Source organism: Musa acuminata, chromosome BXJ3-8 (genome assembly GCF_036884655.1).
Source record: "Musa acuminata AAA Group cultivar baxijiao chromosome BXJ3-8, Cavendish_Baxijiao_AAA, whole genome shotgun sequence".
Lineage (NCBI taxonomy): Eukaryota > Viridiplantae > Streptophyta > Magnoliopsida > Zingiberales > Musaceae > Musa > Musa acuminata.
Window position 1 is genome coordinate 7,373,091 of NC_088356.1, and position 7,283 is coordinate 7,380,373.

The 7,283-nt window shown below is 38.9% G+C and overlaps 1 pseudogene; it reads right to left on the minus strand.

Annotated features, from left to right (window-relative positions):
• Positions 1-4,165: 4,165 nt before the first annotated feature.
• Positions 4,166-5,292, minus strand: LOC135645725 (probable galacturonosyltransferase-like 7; annotated as a pseudogene).
• Between the last annotated feature and the right edge of the window lie 1,991 nt (positions 5,293-7,283).

Sequence of the window (7,283 nt, forward strand, 5' to 3'; positions counted from 1 at the left end):
AAGTATACATAAATGAGGTTAAGAGACAATTAGATAGAAAAGTTAAAATTGTCAGATCTGATAGAGGTGGTGAATTCTATGGCAGATATGATAGATCTGGTCAGAATATTAGCTCTTTTGCTAGATTCCTAGAACAACGGGGTATTTGTGCTCAATATGCATTACCAGGTGTGCCATAGCAGAACGGTGTTGCTGAAAGGCGAAATCGTACTCTGATGGATATGGTTAGGAGCATGATGAGTTATTCCTCTGTACCTGAGTCGATGTTGGGTGAAGCTCTTAGGACAGCTATGTACATCTTGAACAGGGTTCCTAGCAAGTCAGTTTCATCGACTCCATTTGAGTTATGGACTGGTAGGAAGCCCAATCTAAGACATCTACATATTTGGGGGTGTCATGCAGAGATAAGAGTATTCAATCCATATGAAAAGATCTGATAGAACAAGTAAATGAAATGAAGGTTTGGGAAAGATCTGATAGACTTAGTTTAATATTCATAAGAATGACAATTGCAAATAACATAAATAATTCATTACCGACTGTAACTAGCGCAAAGGAATATTTAAAGGTTATTGAAGACAGATTTAAATCTGCTGATAAGTCATTGGCTGGCACATTAATGAAAGAACTGACTACGGCTCAGTATGATGGCACTCGAGGAATTCAAGATCATATCCTCAATATGGCTGACAAAGTTGTAAAACTTAAAACATTATGTATGAATGTTGATGAATCTTTATGTTATTTGCAATTGTCATTCTTATGAACATTAAACTAAGTCTATCAGATAATCAAAAATATGATTTATTATAATTATGATTAATTTTAATCATAATTATATTTTTGATTATCTGATAGACTTAGTTTAATATTCATAAGAATGACAATTGCAAATAACATAAAGATTCATCAGCATTCATACCTAATGTTTTAAGTTTTGCAGCTTTGTCAGCCATATTGCGGATATGATCCTGAATTCCTCGAGTGCCATCATATTGAGCCGTAGTCAGTTCTTTCATTAATGTGCTAGCCAATGACTTATCAACAGATTTAAATCTGTCTTCAATAACCTTTAAATATTCCTTTGCGCTAGTTATAGTCGGTAATGAAGTCTTTATGTTATTTGCAATTGTCATTCTTATGAACATTAAACTAAGTCTATCATATCTTTCCCAAACCTTCATTTTATTTACTTGTTCTACAGAACTTTCATCAATCAAGTCTGCAGGCTTTTCAACAAGTAATGCTAAATCAAGATATAATACCCCCAGTGTGAATTGCACATGCTCTAACCATTCTGAATAATTTGATCCAGAGAGTACAGGGACACTTGAAGCATATGAATGTATATGCGGAAGTACCACTGCAAAAATATAGAATAATATTAATGCTTTGAGTTTATCAAAAATTGATGAACTATTGATATCATCTATATTACACCTTTGGGTAAAATATTGACATATCTAGTGTTCACTAAAGAATATTTATGAAGGATTGATACCATCCTTGTGGAATAGTGTTGTTACCTTTGGGTATACAACCCTAAACTGCAAGGATATCCAAAAATAGTATCATCCTACCCCATCATATAATTATTTGAATTAGATTCTCCTTTGGGATTATCTAAATCTCCTAATTATATGTGTCATTATGAATATTATTTCCTTAATATCATTTAGAACTAATTCTTTAATATTATTTTATAAGTCATTAGTCCAGGTCACTTTGGTGGCTACAAGACTAATGCAATGATATAAAATAAAAATGTCCTATAAATGACAACTTTTTTATTGTAATTCATATCACAAAAGTCTATCATCCTAGGCTACTTTGGTAGCTACTAGTCAGATAAAACTTAGGGAAATGAATTACAAATAATATTCATCAATTTCTTTAATTTTTACTAAGCAATTCAATAATTAAAAATGACCATAATAATTATTGAATATTAATACAAAGCAGTTCAATAATAAATAATAATAATAATTATTATTGAACATTAATGCTAAGCAATTTAATAATAAAATAACAATAATAATTATTGAATATTAATGCTAAGCAATTCAATAATAAATAACAATAATAATTATTGAATATTAATCAATACGAAAACTCATATGATAATCATGATAACATATAAATCATGCCTTCATGTGAAAGGTAAATATTATTTCATAATTTCATAAATATACATGTGAATAAATAAATAAAAGTCCAAAAAAATAATAATTAGATTTTTAATTTTATTTACCACACGTAAAATTAATAATTTATATAAATCATGTGAAAGATATACATTATTTCACAATTTCATATATATACATGTGAATAAATAAATAAAAGTCAAAAAACAATAATTGGATTTTAATTTTATTTATCACATGTAAAATCAATAATTTATATGAGAAAACTATAAAGTAAACCATAATTTATAGTTTTTTTAATCAAAAAATAAATCCAATCAAATAATCAAAAATATAATTATGATTAAAATTAATCATAATTATAATAAATCATATTTATCAATTTATAATTGAGAATATGAATTAAATTTCTCAATTTTTGATAAAACCATAAATTTTTTGAAATGGAATAAATCAGAAATATGCGAATGGCAGAACTGTAATTTTGGCATAAATTAAACCCGAGGGTAAAACCATAAATATATTGACAGAACATAATCTTAAATTACGAAATTTGCAAAGGGTAAAACTGTATTTTTGCAAAACCCTAGCCTCGAGGGCAAAACCGTAATTATGCCCCAAAAAACCTTAATCTGCCTTCGTCGCCGCCGCCTGCGCAAGCGGCGCTGCCGCTGCTGCCTGTGGCCCGGCAGCCTGTGCGCAACTGCCAACGGCAATTCTAGCTTGCGCGCGGTCGCTGCCGCTGCGGGGCTGCTATTGCTCACGCGCGTGGCTGTTGCCAACGCACGGCCGCCGCCTGTGCATGGCCTACTCACGCACGGTCGCCACTTGGGTTGTCTGCCTGCGTGTGGCCGACCGTCGCATAGACGGGTTCTGGCCATGTGCGGGCGACCGTCGCGGACGGGTTCCGCATATGGGACGGATTCAGTAATGCCTGCATATGGGACAGGTTCTGTGATGTCCGCATATGAGACGGGTTCTGTGATGTCCGCATATGGGATGCGTCCGCATATGAGACGGGTTCTGTGATGTCCGCATATGGGACGGGTTCTGTGATGTCTGCATATGGGACAGGTTCTATGATGTGTATGCTACCCGGCGTAGTCACTGATTCACAGCGGGGTCGACGGTGACCATTACTGCTTAGCAATTCTTGGACTCTGATACCAAGATGAAGGTAATTTTATGCATCGTAAATAAATTTACAGATCTAATACATTTGATTTCATAAACCAGACTCTGATACCAATTGTAAGCATAAAGTCTATAATTATGCTATATTTAAAATATGAAAATAACTTATATGTCAGGATTGAAATAAAAAATATATAGATCTAATTATGATGCGTACCTTTTGATGTCATCTCTTTAGAGATCTCGGTTGATCTGCTAAGCACCGTCTTTAATCCAAGATTGCTGCCAGCCACCGTTGCAAAGTTGCAGGCACCATCACCGTCTACAAAGAGTGCAAGGAGAAGTAGATCTTTTCTCCTCTCTTCTTATCCTTTCACAGGACCCGAAGTGATGGATTTTAGGAGAAAGGGGTTTTTGATGAAACTGAAATCCCTCGACGGAGATAAGATCTCAGGAGATTTCCTACTAAAATATCTAAACGAAATCAATTAGTTATTCTATTATATATCTTATTCAATTATAAAAGAACCACATATTCTAACACACCCTCCGTCTCTAGCTCCACCTCCTCCTCCACTTGCACCCAAGGTGATTGTGACATTGGGAGCAAAGGCAGAGGGTAGCGTTGGGAACAGGTGATGGAGGTTATCTTTGGAGCGACCAGATGAAGGCGACGGGCGAGAAGGACAAGGGGCATTTACGAGATGCATGCACTAGAATTTTCCTGTTCTAGAAACAGAGGTGCATGCACCAGAATCGGTCCATTGAACGTAAAGAAAGAAGAGCAGTTGCCAGTTAAGAGATGAAGCAATTTAATTCGATAAAGCTAAACTGATGCAGATTAAATACGTAAGAAGAATCAAACGTAAAAATTCGAAACAAGAGACTGAGAAAGTAGATGATGATACTGACGATGATGAAGGTTTAGGATAGTAATCAAAGAACATTAGCAGCGGCCGTAAAGGTGGTAGTAGGCGGTCGTTTTACCCGGTGGGGGCAGCGGCGTCAGGCGTTAGCGCGGCCGTATAGGTCGTAGGGATCCCAGAGGTGGTCGTGCGGGCACGACCGTTTCGAGTCGAGCTGCACCCATGGCTTGCCGCTGCCGCTCCAGTGGAGACGGCTCACGTGCCCTGGGTGGAGGTCCCGGCAGCTGCCCCTGACGTTGTCCCCGCCCAGGCTGTGCTGGTTCCACCGGCGTTTGATAGGTGTAACGTGGCCGGCCAACACCAGCAGGAAGGGCGGTAGGGATCCCAGTTCATAGATACGGCCGGCACCGCTCTTCTGAACCTCCATCCACCGCTCGATCCGGCGCGTGTTCCCGGCGCCACCGGACTAGGTCCAGCACCATCAGCCCCGTGTTGAAGTAGCACGCCCGCGGCCAGCGAAAGTGGCCGCGAGGCGATGGTCAGACCAGAACCGATCGGTGAAGTACTTGATGAAGTTAGCGTAGCAGTACTCGCCTGCGCCTACTGCCCGCGAACCCAACCCTGTCCACCATACGTTGCCGATGTCGTCAACCACCACCAGGTCAGAGTCGAGGCAGATCACCCGGTTAACTCACCGCTCAAGGATGTCCCCCAGGTAGTTGCGGGCGTAGTTGGGCGGCTGTTCCAGTGCCTGCTGCACCGACATCGAGATAAGCATCCGGGCCCGGTCGGGGTCAAAGTAGTACTCCTTGAAGCGGAGGCCCGGGAAAGCGGACCTCACCATCGACTCCAGGCCCGGCTTCGATAGTAGAATGTGGCGGAAAACGTTCTCCGGGAACCGAGTGGACCGCCGCTATCGAGCCGTGCAGGTACTCCTCGTGGAGGGTGATGGCCATGTGCACCAGCGAGGGGGTGCCGTTCGCCTATGGGGGCTCGCACTGGGCGGCATTATGGAACCGCGGCGCCCTCCGGAACGCGAGAGTTTCAGCGTCGCCGGCTGCCGCAGCAAGGTGGTGGTTGTAATCGCAGCCGCCGGCGGGGATGCGGAGGTAATGAGACGGCCGGATAGCCTCGGCAAGGGGGAAGGATTGGAATCGTTAATTTTTTTTTTTATTAAAAAAAATAAATTATGAAAAAAATTATTTTTTTAATGACATTAAAAAGTTATATTAAAATATATATAATTTATAATCAAACTAATTACTTTTATTAATATTTAAAGATTTAACCATTATATCGTAAACTCTATATATATATATATATATATATATATATATATATATATATATATATATATATATATATATATATATATAAATTCATATTTAAACGGTTTGAAATGCTTAGGGCTATTTATAAGCGAGGGAGATTAGTCATTAATTAAACCTATGTAAGGGACATGACAGCGGCTTTGGCTGCGCCTGCAACTTTGGATCCTTTCAATTTTCATTCTATAGTTTTCTCAATCCAAAACATTGTTGATTTGGTAATAGTTATTTAATTAGGCATATAATTTGCACATAATAAGGTACATATAGAGTTAGTATATTAACATATCCATTGGATTCTCTAAATTAACGAGTCTCTTCATCATTGCAATCTTATTCCTCACATAGGAAGCTTCACAATCTTATTCCTCAAGACAAATAGAACACTGCTTTCTTGCTATTATTTTGTTTGATGACGGCATCAGATAGGATTTAAGTCAGTCAAATGTGTCTATAAATTGCCTTTCATGAGTAGCACTCCACATTGACTTCATTCCCAACATGTTTGCTTGGATCAAGATGGAGACGCTTTAACAACTCAATCAAAACAAGTCAGAGTTCTCATGGATGAAATCTAAATTGCAATAATCTTCATTGGTATTCATTCCTACATCTAATAATACAAACAACAAAAAGCTCTTAATGCTTCGCTTGAATGGGTTTAACGCAAAGAAAATTTAGATACGCTTGAATCACTACATCAAAAGACAGTCACATTCATCTCTCCACTTTCCAATGTTAAGTGATCAACAAATGTTTTAGAAAGGAGAAGGTTAACATGTGTCACATATTTTATTGTTATAGTAGAGTTGGGGTAGGTTGGCTACTTCATATTTGTTCTACCATCGATGTCAAATGGACCCATATATATATCTTTCACCATCAAATTTAAATCACAGAAAAAGACTAGTTATCACATTTGGAACATAAGGAACAAAATGAAAGGAATTAGATCAACGATTCGATTATTTGATATTTGATTTAAAATTAATATATATAAATATAATGGTTAGTGATTCAAATTTAAAATATAATATTTTGAGTTTTTATGGGTTAATTTAATTTTTTATTAATCGAACCGACGGTTTGGAAAATGATTAATGGAACAATTAAATATGTATGGTAATGACGGTCACGAGGATGCCGGCTAACCTTCTGTCACGGATCCCATGTAGCACGGCTTGCAAAGAAGCATTAAAATTGTTGGGCAAAAGGCGCAAGTGGCAGCGAACTGCCACGTTGAATTACTTGCAGCGAATCCGACCTGGAGCCGGCGCGGCTCGGCTCGACGATCGCGCGCACGAATCAATCGTGAGCCGAACCGGGTCAGAAGTGGCATCAGCCGTACAACTGTGCATCTCACCCACGTGGATGGCTATGGGCCGCCGGCTTGACACAGGTAGCTAGTTTAATCACGCCACGTGGTCGGACGATTCGGGGCCATCCTCGTCATTTGATCTATCTTTTAATCCGCAGTCGAAACGGTTCAAACATGGAAAGGTCGATAGATACATAAACTTCGTTTTCGAAATGTGGAGTATATGACCTTTAAAGTACCCCTCCAAAACCGAATTGACGGTACTACCCCTTTGTTCCGTGTAAAAGAGGAGTTGGTTGAGATGGAAAGAGAAGACGGTCTAAGGGGCAAAAAAGACCGGGGTCCAAAGGGACGGCTCTGATTTGTCCCTGTCAGTGAATCACGAAGCCAGCTGTGCCTTCCTGCTCTCCATCCCCGCAGCTTAATCAAATGAAGCACATCGACTGAATAAGCACGATAGAAATCTTCTCCACCTAATAATGAGAATGTACTA